The sequence below is a fragment of the Pelobates fuscus genome, chromosome 12 (genome assembly GCF_036172605.1).
Source record: "Pelobates fuscus isolate aPelFus1 chromosome 12, aPelFus1.pri, whole genome shotgun sequence".
NCBI classification, from domain to species: domain Eukaryota; kingdom Metazoa; phylum Chordata; class Amphibia; order Anura; family Pelobatidae; genus Pelobates; species Pelobates fuscus.
Genome location: NC_086328.1, coordinates 126565858 through 126592429, shown reverse-complemented (window position 1 = coordinate 126592429; position 26572 = coordinate 126565858). Strand labels below are relative to the sequence as shown.

The following is a 26572-nucleotide window of genomic DNA, read 5'->3' as shown; positions in this document are numbered from 1 at the left end:
AGTGTATGGCAGTGTTACAAACTGTGTACTGTCAGTGATCCCCCATGATATAATGATATATTAATGTTTATTAGGGCAGTGTATGGCAGTGTTACAGACTGTGTACTGTCAGTGATCCCCCATGATATAATGATATATTAATGTTTATTAGGGCAGTGCATGGCAGTGTTACAGACCGTGTACTGTCAGTGATCCCCCATGATATAATGATATATTAATGTTTATTAGGGCAGTGTATGGCAGTGTTACAGTCTGTGTACTGTCAGTGATCCCCCCCTGATATAATGATATATTAATGTTTATTAGGGCAGTGTATGGCAGTGTTACAGACTGTGTACTGTCAGTGATCCCCCATGATATAATGATATATTAATGTTTATTAGGGCAGTGTATGGCAGTGTTACAGGCTGTGTGCTGTCAGTGATCCCCCCATGATATAATGATATATTAATGTTTATTAGGGCAGTGTATGGCAGTGTTACAGTCTGTGTACTGTCAGTGATCCCCCCCATGATATAATGATATATTAATGTTTATTAGGGCAGTGTATGGCAGTGTTACAGTCTGTGTACTGTCAGTGATCCCCCCCATGATATAATGATATATTAATGTTTATTAGGGCAGTGTATGGCAGTGTTACAGGCTGTGTACTGTCAGTGATCCCCCCTGATATAATGATATATTAATGTTTATTAGGGCAGTGTGTGGCAGTGTTACAGTCTGTGTACTGTCAGTGATCCCCCCATGATATAATGATATATTAATGTTTATTAGGGCAGTGTATGACAGTGTTACAGACTGTGTACTGTCAGTGATCCCCCCATGATATAATGATATATTAATGTTTATTAGGGCAGTGTATGGCAGTGTTACAGTCTGTGTACTGTCAGTGATCCCCCCCCCCCCCCCCCCATGATATAATGATATATTAATGTTTATTAGGGCAGTGTATGGCAGTGTTACAGTCTGTGTACTGTCAGTGATCCCCCCCCCCATGATTTAATGATATATTAATGTTTATTAGGGCAGTGTATGGCAGTGTTACAGGCTGTGTACTGTCAGTGATCCCCCCATGATATAATGATATATTAATGTTTATTAGGGTAGTGTATGGCAGTGTTACAGGCTGTGTACTGTCAGTGATCCCCCATTATATAATGACATATTAATGTTTATTAGGGCAGTGTATGGCAGTGTTACAGACTGTGTACTGTCAGTGATCCCCCCATGATATAATGATATATTAATGTTTATTAGGGCAGTGTATGGCAGTGTTACAGTCTGTGTACTGTCAGTGATCCCCCATGATATAATGATATATTAATGTTTATTAGGGCAGTGTATGGCAGTGTTACAGGCTGTGTACTGTCAGTGATCCCCCCATGATATAATGATATATTAATGTTTATTAGGGCAGTGTATGGCAGTGTTACAGACTGTGTACTGTCAGTGATCCCCCCATGATATAATGATATATTAATGTTTATTAGGGCAGTGTATGGCAGTGTTACAGACTGTGTACTGTCAGTGATCCCCCATGATATAATGATATATTAATGTTTATTAGGGCAGTGTATGGCAGTGTTACAGACTGTGTACTGTCAGTGATCCCCCCCATGATATAATGATATATTAATGTTTATTAGGGCAGTGTATGGCAGTGTTACAGACTGTGTACTGTCAGTGATCCCCCCATGATATAATGATATATTAATGTTTATTAGGGCAGTGTGTGGCAGTGTTACAGGCTGTGTACTGTCAGTGATCCCCCCCCATGATATAATGATATATTAATGTTTATTAAGGCAGTGTATGGCAGTGTTACAGGCTGTGTACTGTCAGTGATCCCCCATGATATAATGATATATTAATGTTTATTAGGGCAGTGTATGGCAGTGTTACAGGCTGTGTACTGTCAGTGATCCCCCATGATATAATGATATATTAATGTTTATTAGGGCAGTGTATGGCAGTGTTACAGTCTGTGTACTGTCAGTGATCCCCCATGATATAATGATATATTAATGTTTATTAGGGCAGTGTATGGCAGTGTTACAGGCAGTATACTGTCAGTGATCCCAGGCCTGGCTCGGGCTTGGTTCAGGTTTGGCCCGGGGCAGGGGGTCAGGCCCATTATTGGTCGCCTCTCACAGCCTCCCCCTCCCTCCCCCCTGGATGCTGCTGCCCGGAAGTTCCGCCATTTTGGATCCTCTGCGCGCAGGGAGACGGCGAGTGAGTGAGTGACCCGGAGACGGTGAGGGAGCTCGGTAACTAAGGGTAACCGACTGTGGTCCGAATTAACGGGGTGTGATTGGGATCGAGGCCGCTGTACCGGGGCCGTGTTATCAGAGAGCGGCGGGTAACGGGATCCCGGGCCCCACCCCCTCCCCGGGAGCAGCCACCGTGCCCGACCCCCTCCCAGGGCGCAGCCACCGTGCCCGACCCCCTCCCAGGGCGCAGCCACCGTGCCCGACCCCCTCCCAGGGCGCAGCCACCGTGCCCGACCCCCTCCCAGGGCGCAGCCACCGTGCCCGACCCCCTCCCAGGGCGCAGCCACCGTGCCCGACCCCCTCCCAGGGCGCAGCCACCGTGCCCGACCCCCTCCCAGGGCGCAGCCACCGGGCCCGACCCCCGTTATCTTCCCTACCCGGGCCCGACCCCCGTTATCTTCCCTACCCGGGCCCGACCCCCGTTATCTTCCCTACCCGGGCCCGACCCCCGTTATCTTCCCTACCCGGGCCCGACCCCCGTTATCTTCCCTACCCGGGCCCGACCCCCGTTATCTTCCCTACCCGGGCCCGACCCCCGTTATCTTCCCTACCCGGGCCCGGCCCCCGTTATCTTCCCTACCTGGGCCTGGCCCCCGTTATCTGCCCTACCCGGGCCTGGCCCCCGTTATCTATTACACCCGCCCTCCCCCTTATCTGATATCTGCCCTACCCGTCCCCACGTTATCTGCCCTGGCCTGCCCCCCCCCCCCCGCTCTCCGTTATTTGCCCTACCCGGGCCCCACCTCCTCACATGGAGCTAAAACCAGGCCTGGCTAACTCCCCGTTATCTGAGAGATGGCTAACTGTACCTGAGCCTGGCTAGCTCCCCGTTATCGAGAGATGGCTAACTGTACCTGAGCCTGGCTAGCTCCCCGTTATCGAGAGATGGCTAACTGTACCTGAGCCTGGCTAGCTCCCCGTTATCGAGAGATGGCTAACTGTACCTGAGCCTGGCTAGCTCCCCGTTATCGAGAGATGGCTAACTGTACCTGAGCCTGGCTAGCTCCCCGTTATCGAGAGATGGCTAACTGTACCTGAGCCTGGCTAGCTCCCCGTTATCTGAGAGATGGCTAGCTGTACCCAGGCCTGGCTAGCTCCCCGTTATCTGAGAGATGGCTAGCTGTACCTGGGCCTGGCTAGCTCCCCGTTATCTGAGAGATGGCTAGCTGTACCTGGGCCTGGCTAGCTCCCCGTTATCTGAGAGATGGCTAGCTGTACCCGGGCCTGGCTAGCTCCCCGTTATCTGAGAGATGGCTAACTGTACCTGGGCCTGGCTAACTGTACCTGGGCCTGGCTAACTGTACCTGGGCCTGGCTAACTGTACCTGGGCCTGGCTAACTGTACCTGGGCCTGGCTAACTGTACCTGGGCCTGGCTAACTGTACCTGGGCCTGGCTAGCTCCCTGTTATCTGAGAGATGGCTACCTGGGCCTGGCTAACTGTACCTGGGCCTGGCTAGCTCCCTGTTATCTGAGAGATGGCTAACTGGGCCTGGCTAACTGTACCTGGGCCTGGCTAGCTCCCTGTTATCTGAGAGATGGCTAACTGTACCTGGGCCTGGCTAACTGTACCCGGCCCTGTCTAGCTCCCTGTTATCTGAGGGTTGGCTAGCTGTACCCAGGCTTGGCTAGCTGTACCCAGGCTTGGCTAACTCCCTGTTATCTGAGGGATGGCCCCCCAGTCCCTAGGATAGTACATGTGCAGATTTAGGCTTCCTCTACCACAGTTCTGGGAGCTTGCCCCCCCAGGGCTCATGCAGACACTGAACGTTGTTTGTTGTGTGAGCCCCCGGCTAGGTGTGGGGCCTAGGGGGCTGCTGCTGTATATTTACAGGGAATGGGGACTGCCTCCTCGTGTGTTTACCCTCCATGTGCCCCTCTCTCTACCAGACACCTCAGACTGCTTGTGTTCTCTTCCCCCCCCAGGTACCCCGGCCTTCCTAGGGGGTCCTTACTATTGGTTTTCTCAAGCCTCAGAGGCCTCCCCACCTAGCTTTTTATTCAAGCCATGCACATGTGAATGCATGTATTGCCATCAGGGTTAACCTTTTCATTGAATACACAGTAGAAGGCTGTTCTAACACACAATACTCTTATTTTTAGCATTCCATATCACTCCAATAAGATATGAGAGGCACTTCACACATTTGTCATAGGACTTTTTTTTACTGTTCTGTAGATCAGTGGATCCCATCCCTTTTTATTTATTTTTTATTTTTTTTATTTTTTTTGGACCAAGGAGCATTTTCTTTTCTTTTTACTTGCCAAATTAAATTGTTAATTTCAATTTGGCATCTGGGAATTCCAATATTTTTGGCACACTTTAAGGTGGCTTGAGATACACCAAAGTGCCACTGCTATAGATGCTAGCCATACTACCTGATATTAATGAATACATGAAATGTGCGTTAAGGTAACAATATATGTGATCACACGGTACTGTTATTTAAATAAACTACCATATGTTAAATGTCATGACAAACATGGTCTTATTTTGTAGTGCTCATGCTTTAATGCAGGCTTCCCCAAACTCCTTTCCTCCAGATGTTGCTGAACTATAACTCCCATGATTCTCAGCCTATTCATAGACTCATAGGAGTTGTAGTTCAGCAACATCTGGAGGGCTGGAGTTTGGGAAGCCTGCTTTAATGCATAGTGTGCTAAGTAGCAAGCAAGTATATAGAATCAAGATTTATTTTAAATGCATATTGGTATGCTTCCAGTGCAGAGCTTCGTGGCAGAAAAACTTCTATTATAAAAGGTGCCTGTTTGTATTGTAAGTATACAATAGTATTTCCATCCTCCGTACTGCCATTTTCTACTTTAGCTCCTGGCAAATGGAGCTGTCTAGAGAAAACAGCCATAGTGTAGTGTCATGCATGCGCAAGAGTGCTTAACAGGGGTCTATGGTAGATACTGTGTGATCCTTCCAGAGGTCTTCATGCTTTTGTACTGCGAGATGCATGTTCTCAAAGGCTGTTGTGAGAGACTTTTTGAAGCTTTGCCTTTAGCCACATATTGTCTATCTTTATTTGAAAATGAATTTTTTAAAACAATTGCAAACTGCATCTAGTAAATTAATAAGTTGGCAAATGCTCGTCATCTTGAAAGTTACTGTTGTTTTAATGAAAATGTCTCTTTAAAATAACCAGAATGTGTAATCCCAAAAAATACATCATATGTCATTGCACCATATGTACATTTAAGGCTTCTTTTTCCTAAACATTTTCTGAAAGTTTCTTTGAATTTTAACAATCATGTCTGTTTTTCTTTCTTATCCAGACACAGCTGCATATTTTGGTCGCTGGGCCTTCTGTCCACAGATATTCCATTGACAATCCATAAAACGCTAATGTAAGTCTTACTTGATAATGCTGTTTGGAGATATTATTTGTCATAAACCTGTATTCATTCTGGAAATGTAACACACAAGAAAATACCCTCCTCCCCCCAGAAAAACACCTAAAAAACAAACCACAACAACAATTTAACTAAAATGGCTATGCTAGGGCTCGGCAGATAATGCTCTGTTTTATAGCCCAAATTATCACAGGAGTCATCCCAAACTACTCAGATCACATGTATCATCTAATTTGATTTAAATAAAATGCATATCTCATTTCCCATGAGCCATTCTCCAAATATAGGGAGTAGCAGTACCTATTCTGTACTGGCTTAACTGACCATTTATCATAACTCCTTTCTCCTTTGAGTGGAGAAGGTGAAACCTCACAGTTGCAAGGGATGGGGCTAGGAAGCAGCCACTACGTAATAGGTGCGTCACTCTGCATCTTTAAATGTTGCCCGCTGTCTGTATCTACTATGCTGGTAACAAGCAGCAACAGATACAGCTGCTCTATTACATATTTTTCCCTGGGCTATTTTGATCTGGCTCCTAGAGTTTGTCCAGTCCTGAACTGTATCAACATAAATGCATGGTACTAAGCACTGCTCTGTTTGTGTTGTAATGCTATGGGCTGTTTGCTAATTTAACAACAAGCTGACATTTTTCCGGCCTCCCCTCTGCATGGCTGTGTGCAGTGGCTGTGGGTTTTATTTCTATATTTTTGTTGTTGTTATTCCAATATAAAGACCTTGGTTAGTGGTTTATTGGTTGCTAAGTTGGTCTTCTTATCCTATTTGTAGAAAGTGTTGGATAACTCCCTGTGTTTATATTCTGTTCATGATCTTGGGTCCAGTTCATCTGTGCCTGCTAATGCAGGACATATCTATGTTCTGAGCACTCCAAACTGTAATTGGGCTGAATCCATCTGGGTATACATCACATTTCTCAATAATCAATGTGGGTTTGATCCTGTAGTTACTCTTAAAAGGGTCTTGTTGGTGCAATCATGTTGAGTTAAACAAATAAAGGGAGTGTACAGGCACTCTTCCATCGGATAGGTGCTGGATATCTGGGTAACCCACTCCTGGTACCTCAAAAATAATATATATAACAACAAATGATACCGCACTCTATGATAAGAATTAGTAATGTAAGGCAAATACTAGCAAATATGAATTTATTAAATTTGTAGAGATAATGAATATCTCAGAAATAGTTTCCTATAATGGATAATGTATATCAAATCTCACCATGAACACCTTAATAACAATGAATATACTGAACAATACCACAATAAAACCCCAATACAATCCGACAGTTAAGAGCGTGCCAAAAGGCACTGTATGGTAGAGAGCCCTCTATCCACTGCACAAAATATATACAGAAGTCCATCAGCAGAACAATGTTGAAAAATGTGTGTATGTGAAAAAAAGGATATATCCAAAAATATGAAAAACGAAAAAAAGCAAAAAAAGAGAAAAAAAGGAAAAAAGAATATATTTACAGTCCAAGTGTGTACACACTGATGGTAGTATATAAATGTCTCTTCAATGCTTTATGGTTTATGGTTTGATCTCACCAAGTCTTGAAGTTAGAAATCCTCTCATTGACGATTAGAAAAACCCAAAGGTAAGCGTTTTTTTCGGTCTGCAGCAAGTGAAGAAACGTCCAGACAGTCCTCCTGTGCTGCTGGATGAGGCAGAGGGTCTCACTGCGTCGTCGGTTGGGTACTGGGCGGGCTGCGCGCTCGGGGCCATTGAAGGGAACATTGGATCCCGAGCACGCAGCCCGCCCAGTACCCCACCGACGACGCAGTGAAGAGACATTTATATACTACCATCAGTGTGTACACACTTGGACTGTAAATATATTCTTTTTTCCTTTTTTTCTCTTTTTTTGCTTTTTTTCGTTTTTCATATTTTTGGATATATCCTTTTTTCAGATACACACATTTTTCAACATTGTTCTGCTGATGGACTTCTGTATATATTTTGTGCAGTGGATAGAGGGCTCTCTACCATACAGTGCCTTTTGGCACGCTCTTAACTGTCGGATTGTATTGGGGTTTTATTGTGGTATTGTTCAGTATATTCATTGCTATTAAGGTGTTCATGGTGAGATTTGATATACATTATCCATTATAGGAAACTATTTTTGAGATATTCATTATCTCTACAAATTTAATGCATTCATATTTGCTAGTATTTGCCTTACATTACTAATTCTTATCATAGAGTGCGGTATCATTTGTTGTTATACATGTTGAGTTAAACAACCCTTACTTGTTACCAGTGAAACCAGCACTAAGTGGGTATCGGTTCAAATCCACAAATAAAGCCATTTATTTGTTAATAAATTAAAGATTTGTTTATAAATGGTGCTGATGGGGCGTTGCACACATTTGTGCTGATTATACTTCTGTTAAATGCTCTTGGTTTTGTATTTGTGTGAAACTTGACACTTTCAGAAAATACCTCCTTGTTGACCACAATTTAACAGCCCTGTACTAGGGGGTGAAATCTCTAAGATCATCAACCAAACAGTTCAATTTGTTGCAAAAGGGAAAATAAAATAAAAAAAGGATTTCTTTGATGTTTGTTCGGGATGAACACCATTTCTTTTTTTCTTTTTCTTTCACTTTTTTGACAATACAGGGTGAAAAATTGTTTTCAAATTTCCACATTGCTATAGTGGTTATGGTACCAGCAGTCTCCTAACACTGTCCATTTTAAGTAGCCAAACAATTTGAGAATGGTTCAGCCTTTACCTGGGTCGCCTTTGCAATCATTGTGATCTTCTCTATACAGCTGAGGAGAAAGTTCTCATTTCTCTTTAGCTATAGCAAACCGTTTGATTCCTTTCTGCGGATGATGTCGGGGGAACTCCTGGCACCATAACCACAACAGCTCTCTATTGCAGTGTGTAGATTGCAACTTTTTTTTCCATGAGTTTGACTAGCATTACTGTCCTTGGAAAGTTGTTTATAGGTTTTGGTTTGAAGTTTGTTATGTTGGAGTTATGTTGTCAGATGGATAGTAAACTCTTCATTAAAGGACCACTCTAGGCACCCATACCACTTCAGCTTAATGAAGTGGTCTGGGTGCCAGGTCCAGCTAGGGTTAACCCAATTTTTTATAAACATAGCAGTTTCAGAGAAACTGCTATGTTTATAAATTGGTTAAGCCTTCCCCCTAATCCTTTAGTGGCTGTCTCATTGACAGTCGCTAGAGGCGCTTGCGTGATTCTCACTGTGAAAATCACAGTGAGAGCACGCAAGCGTCCATAGGAAAGCATTGTAAATTGTAAATGCTTTCCTATGCGACAGGCTGAATGCGCGCGCAGCTCTTGCCACGCGTGCGCATTCAGCCGACGGGGCGGAGAGGAGGAGGAGGAGAGCTCCCTGCCCAGCGCTGGAAAAAGGTAAGTTTTACCCCTTTTACCCCTTTTCCCCTTTCCAGAGCCGGGCGGGAGGGGGACCCTGAGGGTGGGGGCACCCTCAGGGCACTCTAGTGCCAGGAAAACAAGTGTTTTCCTGGCACTAGAGTGGTCCTTTAAGCACATTCAGGAGCTGATTTCGTCTTCTGAGTTAAAGGTTGCTAACTTATGAATTTCATTTTGAATTCATAGCAATTCACTTTTTAGGAAAAATAAGCGGAGTTGGAAATAAAATCTCCAATTCAATAATTTTTTTTCAGTTTGTCAATATAAGATAAACATTTGGAATTCACTTATAATTCTCACTTTCGTGAAGAACTCAGTCCGTTAAATTGTAATCTGCAAATCTATGAATGTAAATTCTAATTCCAGTTTAGAAATTTTACATCTGAGTGAGGGAATTTTGAAGCAAGTGTATACATGCACAAACACGGTGTAAGCTAGGGTTACCAAATCGAGCATGTTTTCTAGACATAAATCACTTCATGTCTTATGTAGAATTCAATGAAATCCTCAATGATTAGTTGTTTAATTTTTTCTAGCTCGTTGACAGAAATTCATCAGTAGACACTTTTAGACAATGTGTTAGCCCTGCATGCAGAGCTTAAAATGGAGGCTTCTCAATAGGAGCTTTCGTCTCTCTGTTGCAATTAGTGGAGGCGGGATGCGGTGCCCAGCGGACCAAAAGTAAGAAGTCGAGCTGCTCTAAAATACCTTTACTACTTACAGTGGGGGTGGCAGGGCACTTATTGCACTGTAACCAGTAAAGTGTGTGTGTGTGTGTGTGTGTGTATATGTGTGTTTATATATATATATATATATATATATATATATATATATATATACACACACACACAACTCCTTGTTGCAATGTAGACGAGAATCAGATTAGTTCAATTCCTTGTGTTAAATCCATCTCCAAAAATCACAATTTAGCAAATGATGTTTTAATGCTCGCTTATTTCTGAGTAGATTTTGGTGTGTATTCTAGTAATTTCAACAAACAGTTTGCCTGGGTTATGGCACCCCCTTTATGGAACTGATCATTATTGTTTGCTGCTGTATTTACACATCAGATACTTTTGAATGTGCTAATCCGTATTAGTAATGTTTAGGACACCAAATACAGGTTTCTCAGGATTTGTGCGGTCTATCGTACTATAATGCCCCTTAAGGGGAGGGATTTAAATTCCATGTTGCTGTTTGAACTGCTGTTGCTTTTTCGCATTGCTTGGTTGTAACCAGAATCGGGTCTGAGCTGCAGGCTATATTGTGATATGCGCATGCATGTTGGCTGCACACAGTATGCTGCCTATAGAGCTATGTATCTATTCTGTCACAAATGTTTTAGATCAAATCCCAGCAGGCTTTAGTATAAAAAGCCAAACACAGATCCTTAGCTGTTGTACAACTACAACTTCTTTGCATTCTCATAAAACCCCAGGGGGTACACACAACCTACCTGATTCACAACCAAAGTTTCAAAGAATGTAGTCAGACATTCTACACGCTATTGTGTTAGTAGCGGTTTATGCAGACAGTTAAAGGGGCACTATAGCCACCAAAACAACTTTACCTTACAATTTTTGTGCATAGATCAAGCCTCTGAAGTTTCACTGGTCAATTCACTGCCATTTAGGAGTTAAATCACTTTTGTATTCTTTTATGCAGCTCCATGGGAAACATGATTAAGTCTGTTGTTTAAATGTTTTTCAACCTCTTTATTGTAGAACACTTTAACTTAAGAAAAAATGGAGAAATATACTGTATTTGTATTTATCCTTGTGCTAAGAAGGTTCTTTGCATCTGTCATCAGCCATACTTAAAAGCACACATAAGTTACATTATGTTTTCATACATTAATCTAATCTGAAAACTCAGACTTGGATAGGAATTAGGCCTCTTTTTCATTGGTGTCCAGCAGGTGACTATGGCATTTATTGCTTGTTTGAGAACATCTATGAAAGATCCTATGGGTCTCTCAGAATTTTCCCGAGACCCTTGTTTTGTATCAGCTCTCCGCTGATACCATAAAGACTGTGCAAAGTGTTCTTTTGCTGAACCTAGTTCTTTTTATTACGTACAGCATTACTAGTTCTTATATTTCTATTTGAAAAGGTACTGTAAATTTACTGCCCTAGCAGTGTTAATTACACCAATGCTATATAATAAGGGAGGTGGCTATGAGTAAAATCTCTTGAGCCTCAGGGCCTTAATTGTGGCATGTTTTTGCTTTACTTCCAAAGTAGATAATTATCTGTTTTCTAATTGCTTTCCAGGCATTACTAAGGAGCAGACAGACATTTTAAACTCTGCCCAAACCATGCTTTACTTTTTGACTTCTTAGTTTCTCTGAGGAAAATAATTACGGTAGTTACTTAGTTACTTTCATGCATGCTAAACAATTTAGAAAACGGTTAAGCGCTTTCTTTAATTAGGGCCCCAGTTGTATGTGTTTTTTCAATTATTTAGTATTTTTCGACAAGCTAATGGTAAAAACATCCCCTCCCCCCTCCCAAAATAATAAAATGTGAAAAAACATCAATATTGATATTTTTTGTATTATCAAATCATTTTAAAAGCTTGTCGAAAAATGTTAAATAATTTGAAATACTGATCCAAAAATATTAAAGCGGCACTGTCATGGCCACACCCGTTTTTTTGTTTTGTTTTTTTTAAATCCCCCTTTTCCGACTCCAGTACATTTTATATTGCCCCTAGTCACTCCTAAATGCTCCTAGACCCCCCAGTTTACCTTCCTTAATAACTTTATTTTATGCCCTGACCTAGGTCCTGGGCGCCGCCATCTTTTTGTCGGCAGATGAAGTCCCTGTGGGACACGTCACCTTCCCACACTACATAGTCTCCCTCTTCCACCGGCCCCCCACCCTGTTAAAAGAGGAGGGGGGGGACCTACTGTCCCCCCACCCCCCATTGGCGACGGGTGGGGGCTAAATGTAAAAAATCTTGGGGGGGGGGGGGGGGACAATAGGTACTCTTTGTATTAGTAAATATGGCTGAAGGACCAATTTATGTCTTTCAGCCTTTTTTTTCCCCTGAGGTATTAGGTAGCTATCTACTCACGGCACAAATAGATTGGCATTTCATTAATTCAAATGAAATTCCGATCCGAACGAAAGTCCCGATTTGCGTCCTAACATAAACGAACAAACTGTTCTAATTCTGTTAGGATGAAATTCGGTAGTTTTATACCGTCTAAATGACAGGACATTCGGGAAAAGTGAAAGGAGGCATCGTGAGATCATGATGGAAAGGGTAAGTATTGTGGGAAAATGTATCTGACCCACAGGAAGTGGGTCAAAGCTGGTCAAGCATAGGACAAAGTAGTCCCTACTTTGTCTTATGTTTTAAAGAAAACTAGAGCAGACAGGAAGAAAAGAAGAACAGATCATGAGGGAGGGAAGAGGAAGCGATTAGGGAAAGGGAAGTTCGGCATGACAGTGCCGCTTTAAAGGAACACTATTGTCACCCAAACCACTTCATCTCAATGAAGTGGTCTGGATGCAGTGGTCCTGTCCCTTTAACCCTGCAATGTAAAATATTGCAGGTTTTTATACATATATATTGGTGTCAGCGGCAGTACTTTGCGTGGGGAGATGCCATCTTCCCTGCAGCCAGTGAGTGATGGGATGCAAGAAGAATCTAATTAAAACTGCACCTTTTGCTGTATTTTGGCGTTTTCTAGAGCGCATGTAGACTAGTTATTGATTGTGAAAGATTCAATGCAACTTATAGGGTATTTTCATGAAGATGCTATCTTTATGAACAATTGAGAAGTGACCGTGACACTTCAGTGAGATTTGCTAGCAATTTGGCTTATTCAATGTATAGATTATTCTGGCTTTTTTATAGTATTATTTATAGTTGATGCAGCTTATTGGATGTGCAAATTTGGAAACACCTGAGCTGCCCTGAGCCTATCATTGCCATCCAAGGTTGGACAGATTTGTATGGATAATATGTGCAAATACAAAATGGCTTGGCTGTGGATGCCATGGAGAATTCCAGTTTTGTTAAACCACTACAAAACAGTTTGTCTGAAAACTAGCGTGTACCACACAGTTATAGTGAGTATTGCATAGACTGCCCCATCAGAGTACATTTCACAGCTTATAGTTTTAAAGGAGGTAAATCCTCTTCTAGAGCCTAAACATGAGATAAATGTTTGGGAGGAGTGTTTGGAGTGTGTAGCTGTGTAACAATGCAACAAGTTTTATCCTTCAGTGAAGATACTGTTATAGAGCTGCAAGGTGCTATGTAGTAATAATTAACCAAGGTTACAATCCTTATACAGCGATAAAGATGGTGACATTATGGCCCTTTGGCTGTAAAGCTCAATCCGCTGATAATCTGAACAGTTAAAGCTGCCAGCTCCTGTATTATTGTCTATAGCAAGCCATAGGGCCAGGGCTTACAATTTTCAGTAGTCGTGGGAGACAGAAATTCTTTACGTACCATTTCTTGAAATTGGCGATCTGTGATGACCTGAAAGTATCGCTCTCTTAGTCTATCCCTAGCCTCCAGGCAAACCTTGCGCCTAAAGCGGAGGCAGAAAGGAAGAAAGCCAGGGGTGCCAGCGCTAGTTGCCTGAGCCACAACTCCAGGTTTAAGCTGTTTAGTTTCTCAAGGAAATATGGCACCATGACACTTCCAGCTAAATAAAGTAGTCTGGGTGCCAGGTCCATCTAGGATTAACCCTGCAGCTGTAAACATAGCAGTTTCAGAGAAACTGCTATGTTTACATTAGGGTTAATCCAGCCTCTAGTGCCTTTCACTGACAGCCGCTAGAGGCACTTCCGCGTTTCTCACTGTGCTGATGTCCATAGGAAAGCATTTAATAATGCTTTCCTATGGAATGATTGAATGCGCGCACGGCTCTTGCCGCGCATTCAGCGCTGACGTCAGAAGAGGGAGGAGATTTCCCCAGCCCCGGGGAAGCCCGGCACGGGAGAAAGGTAAGTGTTTAACCCCTTCCTTCACCTTCAGCCCGGCGGGAGTGGGACACTATAGTGCCAGGAAAATTAGTTTGTTTTCCTGGCACTATAGTGGTCCTTTAACCTCTCAACTCAATGAAGCGTGCGTGTGTGTATGTACTTTGAAATATTCAGTGAAGGATATTTTTCTACTCTCTTCTTTTGAGTATACAAATGAGCATACTTAACCCCTTAAGGACACATGACATGTGTGACATGTCATGATTCCCTTTTATTCCAGAAGTTTGGTCCTTAAGGGGTTAAAGGGCCACTGTAGGCACCCAGACCACTTTAGCTCAATGAAGTGGTCTGGGTGCCAGGTCCCCCCAGAGAAACTGCTATGTTTACACTGCAGGGTTAATCCAGCCTCTAGTGGCTGTCTCCCTGACAGCCACTAAAGGCGCTTCTGCAGTTTACACTGAGTAAATCGCACTTATTTGACACTGGACGTCCTCACGAACCTACAGCGCCAAAAAAGATCCCCATCAGAAAGCATTGAGCCTGGCTGCGCATGCACATTCGGCTCCACTCAGGAGCTGACGTCGATGGAGGAGGAGAGGTGACCAGTGCCGAGGGAGCCCATTGCTGGATTAAGGTAAGCAAATAAATGGTTAACCATTTATTTGCCGTGGAACGCTATAGTGTTTTTTTTTAGGCATCATAGCCACTCTTGCTCATTGTAATGTTTACAATACTATGGTCCCCACACCCCACTGTTTTTAAGTGGTTTCACAAACACCAAGCTCCTCTTAGCACCCACAACCCGCTCTCTTTTATCATGTGCTATTTTCGCCAACGCCTATTACTGTGAAAGGTTAAGACGTGCTGGAGGTAGCCCAGAGCTCTAAGGTTTGACTGATTTTGAAGCTTGATTATGTGGAAATGTAAATCCCCATTTTAAGTGTGGTTCAATAGCAGGGGGTCTGTGGATGCCATCTTGAGCCCATCTTGAGCGCTCTAAAGTAGGAGGGGGGGGGGGGGGGGAAGACTAAGCTCTATTATATTGGCAATAAACTGCAGTGATCACTAATTATGGTGCTTTTCGAACACTCCTCTATTCACAAATAAGTTTCTGTATTCTTTACTGATCCCGTATGTTTAAATCGCTAGTTTTTCTATTAAAATAAAATCTGCTTTGATTTAAATAAACGCTTGTCTTGACCGGTTCAGAAACCTTGCTATGCAGCGTTAATGCTTGATGTACTTTTTATTATTCTTCTTTATTGAATTTCTTTCAAATATTTTTTTTTTTTTACAGATATTGACAAACATGCAAAATATGCATAGACTATAGAATTGAATGCACTATAAGACAAGTCTACTGATACATATATCTACAGCGAAACAGTGATCTTAAAATCATCCCTCACATAGACCACAAAACATAAATACAAAAAAAACATGATCAAACCAAGGGTAGCTTGTGTAAAAACTCATTCTAATAGGGAAATTTTGCCAAATAGAATATACAACTTAAAGGATTACTATAGGGTCAGGAACACAAACATGCATTCCTGACCCTATAGTGTTAAAACCACCATCTAGCCCCCCTGGGCCCCTCATGCCTCCATAAATACAGTAAAAATCTTACTGTATTCAAGCCTGAAGCTGTAACTCTGCATGCTGTTAGACTCAGAAAAACAAGCAGTGTGCTGACCTCATTAGAAGGGGTGGCCTGATCCAATCACAATGCTTCCCCATAGGATTGGCTGAGATTGACAAGGAGGTAGATCAGGGGCAGAGCCAGCAATATTCAAACACAGCCCTGGCAAATCAGCATCATCTCATAGAGATGAAATGAATCTCTATGAGGAAAGGTCAGTGTCTGCATGCAGAAGGAGGAGACACTGAATGTTTGGATGCATTTTAGGCAGCAATGACCCAGGAAGGATCTCTAACCGCCATCTGAGGAGTGGCCAGTGAAGTTATCACTAGGCTGTAATGTAAACACTGCATTTTCTCTGAAAAGACAGTGTCTACAGCAAAAAGCCTGCAGGGAATGATTCTACTCACCAGAACAAATTCAATAAGCTGTAGTTGTTCTGGTGACTATAGTGTCCCTTTAAAAACAGAGATTTGTATTTTTTCTAGCCACTTATCATATAGTTCTAGTTTCTGAAATGAGTACAAAGTGGAACTGGACAGATCTCTTTCCATAAGTAATTGATATGTTAATTGATCTTTTAAAGGTTTTTTTTTTTTTTTTTTTTTATGAAAAGGGAGCTTTGATTTCCAATGTCTAGCGATTATGATTTTGGTTGCTAAGAAACAATGCATAGCTAAACATCTTGAAGGTGATGTTGTTAAATCCCACTTGAGATGTAATAAAGCTACTTCTGGTTTCCATTTTAAATCCGAGTCTACTATATGTTTAAACAAACTGTACGCCCAAGTCTATAATGGCTCTGCTCGATGTACTCTGATCTCCATACACCATCTCTGACACTAATAATATCCATTCATTTTCGCAACCAATGGTTTTTATTTTTTTATTTGTTTGTTTTTATGGGCTTTCTGTGCATTTCCCTCTGCTTGCAAGCTTTGTTCAATTGACAACACATATCGTGACTCTATTTTTGGTTAAACAGGAACCATTTTTTTTTTTTTTTTTTTTTACAGTGTAGGATAGTTCCTATTTTTATTCAGCATTGAATTGTTTTTTGGAAATTATCGTAATGCAAGGTTTTGGTAATGTACAGAAGTTTCTAGAAGCAAAATAGAGCAGTTGGTATGAAGTGTGTTTTAAGTTATGTGAACAGCTGAGTCAAGTTAAAGCATTTTTACCTCCACTGAACGTCTGGTTAGTTGATACTGTCATATCTAGGTATTATTTTTCTATTTTTACCACCCTGAAAATGCACATTTGAGCTTGTCACAAAAATTACAAAATTTTTCCTGTGAAGTGACAGTTCCTCTTTAAGTTGCTTGTGACCTGACTTTCAGCTGCTTCAATGTCTGGTGACATCACTACCAACCTTTAAAACCCATCAGTTGCCAATGTGTAAATGTAACCTCCAGAGACTTTGTCACTGGTCAGAAACATCACAGAATGTCACTCATTACACATTGAAATTACATTTTGTGATGTGTCTGAATAGATTGCGACTTCACATAGACAAGCCTGGTGTCTAAAACATAGCATATGGTACTAAATACACTCTGTGTGTGTGTGCGCGCGTGTCGGTGTGTGTGCGCGCGTGTCGGTGTGTGTGTGCGCGCATGTCGGTGTGTGTGCGCGCGCGTCGGTGTGTGTGCGCGCGCGTCGGTGTGTGTGCGCGCATGTGTGCGCACGTCGGTGTGTGTGCGCACGTCGGTGTGTGTGCGCACGTCGGTGTGTGTGCGCACGTCGCGCGTGTGCGTGCGTGTGTGTGCGCGCACGCGTGTGTAAGTGGGCCAAAGAATTATGGGGGCCCAAATATGGCACCATTTTCCCTCTACACAATTTACTGTTTATATCTTCTTCATCCGTCGTCACATAGCTCTAGCACGGTCCAATCGCAGACTTCTCATAGAGAAGCATGTGAATGGATCTTTTCGCAAACAAGATCAAACAAGCGCATGCACACAGTCTGATCCGGCAAACGGAATGGGGAGTCAGAGACGGGAGGATTTGAGGGGGGAAAAAATATAGGCATAATGGAGGGAAGCGGAGGGCTAGCACGCAGACGACAGACATAAAATATGTGCAGAATTTATATTGGCTGTCACAGTTGCATCATGTGGATGCAACTAGCCCCCGGCATACAATTGCAAAACACTGCACATTCAGGCACCTACCACCATGACCACTTCAAATCATTGAAGTTGTCATGGTGATTGGAGTAATCCTATCATCTAGGGCAGTTTTGGAACTTGTGCTGCCCTATATTAGGAGCTATGTTCTGAGTGACAGCTGTATCCTAGTTTTTGTTTTATTGATACCGGAGAAACTGACGGAAGCCAAGCACAGAGAGATGGACACAGGTTTCTTCAGGAAGGAAGAGATTCTTTATTGGATCACCGATCGGGACTCAGAGGGACTAACGTCACCAAAATACACCAAGTTCTGAGCCCCGGACAATAGTGCAGGCTCCTTATATAGGCACATAACTCCTCCCATATTAAGCTCCACCCGCACATTCTCTTAACCAATCAACACAAATAAGAATTAACTTCCTGTTTGACCGCATGGCTTGTCCAGCACAATGGAGGAGGGGGAATACTACATCCTGTATTCTTGCACATGCTCCGTACACTACTGATCGTATCTTGCCTCGTGCAACCAACTGATCGATACGTCAGCATATGCACGTACACATGCCACGTGGTAATCTCGGCCTACTAAATTTATTTTTACCGAGATTCCACCACATTCCCCCCTTTGATGCCTCTTGATATTTTACAATTACTTGAGGCATCACTTAACCTTGGTTTGCATACACCGCAAGTTACCTTGAACCAGACCAGACTTATCTTATGATGTGAATCTTTTAACACTCATCTTCCTGCATTGGTTCTCCCTGATCTAAAGCCTTATACTTATAAATCGCCATTATCTGTGCAGCAGCCTTCCTCTCTGCTATATTTCCTATCAGGCTTTGCACAGACCTAACTACTAGGGGTATAAGACACGGCAGGACTAGACACAACATTAAAATTAGTAGGACTCCACCTACCACTGCCTTAAGCCCTCCAAACCACTCATACCAGCTAGCAAACCAACTACTTGGATTATACCCTTTCCATACCTGAGTAGGCACATGCGCTAGTTTAACCATATGGCTAGTAAGCTCAGCTATTGCTTGCCCTTCGTCATCTATTTGAAGACAGCAATTGCTCAGGTTAAACTTCCCACATACACCTCCCTCTACTGCCAAAAGGTAATCCAAGGCTAATCTATTTTGGTAGACTGCTGTCCTCATCCTGGTGTTATGCTTCGCTAGAAGATTGAGCGCTTGTGATGTTTCGTTAGTGATAATCTCAACCACCGCCTGTAATCTTATAATACGGTTGAGCATATAAATAGGGGTTCTGTAACCAAAGGTACCATCCTCAGCCCACGTGGCTGGCCCATAATAATCTATAATACGCTGGGGAGGCCATTCATTATCTTCCCAGGTGCCTATCTCTATGGGTCCCCTTTTCTTCCTATGATTCACATCATACACTTTAACACCTAAAGTCTCACCTGTTTCAATCGGTAACAAGAAGAAGGATGGTTTGAGCATACCCAACACACATGCCCCTTCCCAGTCCTGTGGCAACTCCGAATAGGCTTTCTTACCACAGATCCAGTACAAATTTGCTGGGGCTCTCCAGGTAGATGTGATGGATAAATCAAACCACACATCCTTTAAATTGGCGTATCTAGCAAACGGGTTAGATGGTTCTGAGACATTTGAAGCCGACCACCAAGTTGTATTCTTTGTATCATCATCATAAGCTTTTTGCCCTAGACAAGTTAATTCTCCTACAGAAGTATTATACATTATTCCTTTCCTTGCTATGCAAACATAACCTATGATGGAGGTCTTTAATCTCCACTCAGATTTACCTCTAACACTCATATGATAATCGGCTTGTGTAGATATTAATTGGTCAACTGCCTCAGAACCGGACATTACCTCCTTTGCTTCCCAAGGCCATTGGTCTCCCATGTTAGTACCTCCACACACATAGCAGTTGGTAACATTAAGACTACCGGCAATACTTTCGGCTAAATCGATGAACAGGTTTTTAGCATTATGGGGGATCTTATTATCTATACTCATCTCTTCATAAAAGGAATGGTATACTTGATGAGTTTGGGAGGATACCGTATCAGTCTCTATCCCTATAAACAATAATGTCCCAGGATCTAAACCCGTCCCGTATATTTGAAACCCAAATAAATTGCCATATTTGTCTAAGAACTTATCGGGGTTATTTATAAGTATATGGATGGGATTACATTCCATAGACTTACAATATGGGCTAGTCGGCAACTTAGTCACTATCATGTCTTTATCTACTGTCTGTCCCCAAGTCGCCCACCCCACACAAGACCAATATGGGCAAAAGTTATAGTCTTTATTTGGGCATCTAGGACTCACATATTTATTTTTACTACTGGGACAAATATATTTATCATTAGACCCATACGTCCTCTCCCATCTAAGATCCCCACATACATTCCACGGCTTTCTACCACTCGATATCGCTTTACACGCATCAAATAGTAGGACACCCGAAGAATGTACGGATTCTAACACCGTCTTATTAATTAGGGTCCCCTGAGGATCTCCATTCCTGAGAGTCAACCAAACTGTACGAGGTTGATACTCCGGACTGAAGCACTTAGGTTCTCCTACTCCTAAATGGCACACACTATAGTCTATATTTAAGTATCTACATCTCGATACATCTCCTTTACACTCGTATTGTGAATGCCAAATTAGGGTTTGGGAAATATGGTTACCTGTTCTCGTAGTCTTAATGCATACCTCACAGCTAGGAGTGTCGGTACCTCTACCTTCCCGAATATAAAAACACATATAAATAAACACTATCAAAAGCACATCTTTCGCCGTCATCCTCAGTCTTCGTCCGTGCGAAGGCGCCTCAGCTTCCAGGATGTGAGGGCTGCAGGGAATGGAGTTCTGCTCGTCTTCACAGGTGTCCCTTCGCGACTTTCCTGGCTTATATACTATGTGTTGGTAAGCGGACAGGCTTTATTATGGCCTTCTCACTCACGCACCAAATCCCTGTAACAATAAAATTTGTAATCCACACGATTCCTTGTTACTCCGACTGAGTAGTGCGTTTTAACCGGATCTTGCAGGGATTCTCTGGATCTGCTGTAACTTGCCAAGAATCGACTGCTGCTGGCTTAACCCTGGAGTGATGTATCCACGGAGTCACTTCGGCTACTTTTATCGCTGTAGGGGTAGACAAAAGAACAACATAAGGACCTCTCCACTTGGGCCCTAACGGTACATTATTCCACTCTTTAATCCACACTTGATCTCCTGGATGATAACTATGAACAGGGGGATAAATATTCACAGGTAATCTATCTTGTACCCATTTCTGTACCTCCTCCATAGTCTTACCCAACTCTACAACCTGCTGCCGGGTAATTCCTTCTCCCAACTGACTCAAATCCCCCCTTAAGTTACCAAGTACGGGAGGTGGTCGCCCATACATAATTTCAAAAGGAGAGAGGCCCATCCTTCTGGTAGGGGTACTGCGGATTCGCAATAAAGCTATAGGTAAGAGAACGTTCCACTTAAGTTGGGTTTCTTGACACATTTTAGCCAACTGGTTCTTTATAGTTCTATTCATTCTCTCTACCTTACCAGAACTCTGGGGTCTATATGCAGTATGAAGCCTCCACTTTATACCAAGCATATGAGTCAGTTGTTGTAGGCACTGATGAACAAAAGCTGGACCATTGTCCGATCCTATAGAACAGGGTAGTCCATATCGGGGTATTATTTCTCGTAGCAGGAATCTCACAACTTCTCCTGCTTTCTCTGTACGAGTAGGACATGCTTCTACCCAGCCTGAATAGGTGCACACAATTACCAGCAGGTAACGATGTCCACCCGATTTAGGCATCACTGTAAAGTCTATTTGTAGATCGGACATGGGGAGTCCCCCCATAAACTGGACTCCTGGTGGCTTTACTGGTCCTTGTCTTGCATTATTTTTAGCACACGTTACACATCTTCGTACAATGGCCTGAGTCAAGTTGGACAATCTTGGTATGTAGAAATGTTTTCTGAGAGATTCTTCAGTACTGTCTCTCCCAGAATGTGTCCCGTTGTGATAATTTTGGACAATTTCTACCGCTAGTGATGCTGGTATGACTATTCTTCCATCTTCTAGCTGATACCACTTGTTCTCCAAATACTTTCCTGGTTCAGTCTTTAACCACTCCTCTTCTTGAGCTGTATAAACTGGAGTCCATTGGGACAGTGGAGTTGGTATAAGAGCAGCTATATGCCCCACATACTCCTGTCTTCCTGATTCAGCAGCACGCTTAGCTGCACTATCTGCCATCCGGTTTCCCTTGGTTACATCACCATCTCCTCTCAGATGCGCTCGACAATGTATGATACCGACTTCTTTCGGCTCCCACACTGCTTCCAATAGTTGTAGGATTTCAGCTGCGTATTTGATTTCTTTGCCTTCTGAATTCAGTAGTCCTCTTTCTTTATACAAAGCTCCGTGGGCATGAGTGGTTAAAAACGCATACTTAGAGTCCGTATAGATATTCACTCTTAAACCTTCAGCCAATTGTAACGCTCGTGTTAGTGCTATTAATTCTGCCTTTTGTGCTGATGTTCCTTTCGCCAGTGGCCGAGCTTCTATCACCTTGTCTATTGTTGTTACTGCATATCCTGCATAGCGGATCCCTTCTTTCACGTAACTACTGCCGTCGGTATAATATTGAACATCGGGGTTCTGGATGGGAAAATCACGAAGATCTGGTCTACTTGAGAATACTTCATCCATTACTTCCAAACAATCATGTTGACTTTCAGTAGGTTGTGGCAAAAGGGTAGCTGGATTTAAGGTGTTTACAGTCTCTAAATGCACTCTTGGGTTTTCACACAACATTGCTTGATACTTGGTCATACGGCTGTTACTAAACCAATGATTTCCTTTGTAATCCAACAACGTCTGTACTGCATGTGGGACTCGTACATAAAGTTCTTGACCCAGAGTGAGTTTATCGGCTTCAGCTACTAGCAGGGCGGCTGCAGCTACGGCTCTTAGACAAGGTGGAAGTCCGCTGGCCACTGCATCCAATTGCTTAGACATGTAGGCAACAGGTCTTTGCCATGATCCCAAGTACTGTGTCAATACTCCCACAGCCATTCTTCTTTGCTCGTGTACATATAAGTAGAATGGTCGTGTGTGATCAGGTAGACCTAATGCTGGGGCACTCATCAAAGCCTTCTTCACATCTTCAAATGCCGTTTGCTGTTCTTGGGTCCATAAGAAGGGGTCGTGCTCTGTACCTTTGATAGCTGCGTACAGAGGTTTTGCCAGTATCGCATAGCTGGGAATCCATATCCTACAGAAGCCTGCTGCCCCCAAGAATTCTCGCACTTGTCTTCTATTCTTGGGTATTGGTATTTGGCAAACAGCTTCTTTTCTCTCTGGCCCCATAATTCTTTGACCTTCAGAGATATGGAATCCCAGATATTTGACAGTTGGCAAACACAACTGAGCCTTCTTTCTAGACACCTTGTATCCTGCCTTCCAGAGAATGTGCAGTAGATCGTGCGTTGCTTGCTGACAGATTTCTTTTGTAACTGCTGCTATCAACAAGTCATCTACATATTGTAACAATACACACTCTCCTGGGATGGACTCGAAATCCAGTAGATCTTGACTTCGGGCTGAACCAAATAGGGTAGGTGAATTTTTAAACCCTTGGGGCAGTCTTGTCCAAGTCATTTGGCGTTTTGAGCCCGTTACAGCGTTCTCCCATTGGAAAGCGAAAATACATTGACTTTCTGCGGCAATTCGGAGGCAAAAGAAGGCATCTTTGAGATCTAAGACTGTGAAGTAAGTAGCCCCGCCCGGAATTAAAGCAAGCAGGTTATATGGATTGGGTACAACTGGATGTATACTAACAACCGCATCATTGACTGCTCTCAAGTCCTGCACAGGTCGATACTCATCTGTACCGGGCTTTTGAACAGGCAGCAATGGGGTGTTCCAGGGGGAAGTACAGAATTTTAGGATACCATACCGTATGAACTTATCCAGATAGGATTGGATGTTCTTCTTAGCCTTCTGCGGGATGTGGTATTGTCTTAGGCTCACTGGATAAACCCCAAGTTTTAGTTCAATTTTTATAGGTGGAATATTGCGGGCCAGTCCTGGTGGGTTGTTCTCTGCCCAAACTCCTGGTATATTAAATAATGTCTCATCACTCCTAGGGTTTTGACTAGTCAACACTGTATAAAGTCGCCACTCTTCTTCCTTTGGTACGGATAATGTCATGATACCTGAAGGTCCATTAAACTTTAAAGATGTTGTTCCATTTGGTAGGAACGTAATCTGCGCTTGTAATTTTGATAGCATATCACGTCCCAGCAATTGGACTGGACATTCAGGCATATAAAGGAATTGATGTTTTACTACGTGGCCTCCCAATGTACAGAGTCGACTTTTAAGAACCGGTTTTTCAGCACTTCTTCCAGTTGCTCCTATCACAGTAATAGTCCTTCCAGATGGAGGAGCAACTAGATTAGTCACCACTGAATGTTCAGCACCAGTGTCGATCATGAACGCACTCCTTTTCCCCCCTATTGATACATCGACCATAGGCTCCGCTCGACCAAGGGGGATGGAGCCCGGTCGGTATCAATAGTCCTCCATGACCGTGTCAGCCAATCCTACGAAGTCCCTGCCTTCTCTATCGCGGGACCTTTGCGCTGCTGGAATATACCTGTCTTCCCTAACACTTCCTCTGTTCCCATTACTCCCTCTATAACCATTACTCCCTCCGGGGCCTCCTCTACCTCTCGCTCTGCCTCTAAAGTTTCCGTAGCCTGCCCTGGGTAGGTCTCTCTCGTACTGCTCTCTTTGCGGACATTCGTTCCTCCAATGCCCTTCTTCCTTGCAATACGCGCACTGATTCCTACTCAAAGGCTCCCTACTCCATCTACTATCGCCTCTATCTGGGCCCCGTCTATCTACGCCTGCGATCGCTACCGCTAGCATATCAGCCTTTTTACGCATCTTGCGCTCTTCCTCTTTCTTACTTTCTGTTTCCCTATTCATATAAACCTTATTCGCTACCTCCATTAGTTGGGTGATTGACATACCTGCAAACCCTTCTAACTTTTGTAGCTTGCGCTTAATATCTCCGTAAGCTTGGCTGACAAAGGCGGAGTTCACCATTCGGGAATTATCTGCGTCTTCCGGATTAAAGGGGGTATACAAGCGGTATGCCTCCAATAATCGGTCATAAAAGACACTGGGCGCTTCATCGCTTTTCTGAATCACCTCAACTGTCTTCGACATGTTAATGGCTTTCTTTCCTCCGGCTTTCATGCCAGCAATTATAGCGTCTCTATAGGCTCTGAGTTGAGCCATATCAGCACCATTTACGTTCCAATCGGGATCGGTGTTGGGATAATGTGTTGCGGCCCATGCTGATGGATTGGCTTGGTTTAAAGTACGGGCTTTATCCTCTAGTGCTTTAATGGCTGCTTGATTTATCCTTGTCCTTTCCTCATTGTTAAACAAAGTCATTAATAACTGCTGGCAATCAGCCCATGTCGGGTTATGTGTCTGTACTATTGAGGTGAACAGATCAGTCATAGCTTGTGGTTTCTCAGTATACGAGGAATTGTGGGTCTTCCAGTTTAAAAGATCGGTTGTCGTGAATGGGACGTATACAAAGACTGGGTCAGCATGTGCCATTTGGCCTGCGGCATCGATATAGGCTGACCCAGGATTCAGACGAAGAGGCATCTGATAGTGTTTTAATTGTTGGGCACCGGTCAACTGTCGGGTCTGTATGGGGCTACGTGGAGGGGCGTCAGTCATAGGTTCCAGTCGGGGAGAAATAGGGTATGGGGATGTGGGAGCTTGGTTTTGGGAAAAGGTGGTAAATAAAACACTTCGAGTCGAGCTAGATGAAGCTTGACCGGAAGTCTGAAGTGGCGCCAAATCAGGATATTCGTTTTTAATGGGGGTTGGTTCTGATTCCGGAAGGGGAGATTTAGTACGAGGGGGGGTGGATCCTGTACTGGAGGAGGAAGCGGAAGTGGATGGGGGTAATGAGGGGAGGGCTGCAGGACTTCCTGCGTTTGCGTCACTTCCTCTTAACGGAAAGTAAGGGGGCGGCAAAGGGATCTCGGACTCAGGGGGCGTGTCCAAAATGGGCCTAACACCAGTCCTAGTGGACGAACAAGTCCTAGCTACCATGAGGCGACACTGCTCCTCGTGGCATGTCCGGAGCCATTTTGGCGAGTCATTTACGGCCTGTCTCCAACAATCAATATAAGGAAACTGGCCGTAAAGTTCAGGCCTACCTGATACAGCCACGTGTAAGCGCTGTACCAGAGTTGGATCCAAACTGCCACGTGGCGGCCATGCCGCAACCAAAGTAGGCCACTCCCTAGTACACAAAGTGACCAAACGTACAGGAGACATTTTAACCCCAAAATCACAAGTTTTGAATCCCTTTTTAAAATTCTTCACCATACAACCTAAGGGATCCGGGATCGTTGACTGCGACGCACCCATACTTAACAATGGAACGTCGTCGACAACGAATACTATACACGCGTACTATTCAACAGTCACACCCGTTTCCTCTGGCAACAGCACCACGTGGTACGGTTACCAAGTGAAACGTACACAATAACACAATAAACACTCAGGGAATTCCCGTACACACACAGCTGTTACACCAGTCACTATATAATCAATATTATGCCCTTTGGCGTAACTATACAGTCACCCACGCTATAATTCTCTATATACGAATTACCCGTCTATAACACACCCCAGTAACATCGTCTTTTACAAATAGCGG

The 26572-nt window shown here is 43.4% G+C and overlaps 1 protein-coding gene across 12 annotated transcripts in view; it reads left to right on the top strand.

The window, feature by feature from the left end:
- Positions 1 to 2176: 2176 nt before the first annotated feature.
- Positions 2177 to 26572, top strand: part of CELF1 (CUGBP Elav-like family member 1) — a 47650-nt gene continuing 23254 nt past the window's right edge. For 9 of the 12 annotated variants that reach the window (XM_063438215.1, XM_063438219.1, XM_063438214.1 and 6 more), the window contains exons 1-2: positions 2177 to 2254; positions 5551 to 5622. The gene's annotated coding sequence lies outside the window, so the exon portion shown is untranslated. Of the gene's footprint in view, positions 2278 to 5550; positions 5623 to 26572 lie in introns of all 12 variants that reach the window. The other 3 variants (XM_063438216.1, XM_063438209.1, XM_063438210.1) reach the window with 2 other exon arrangements.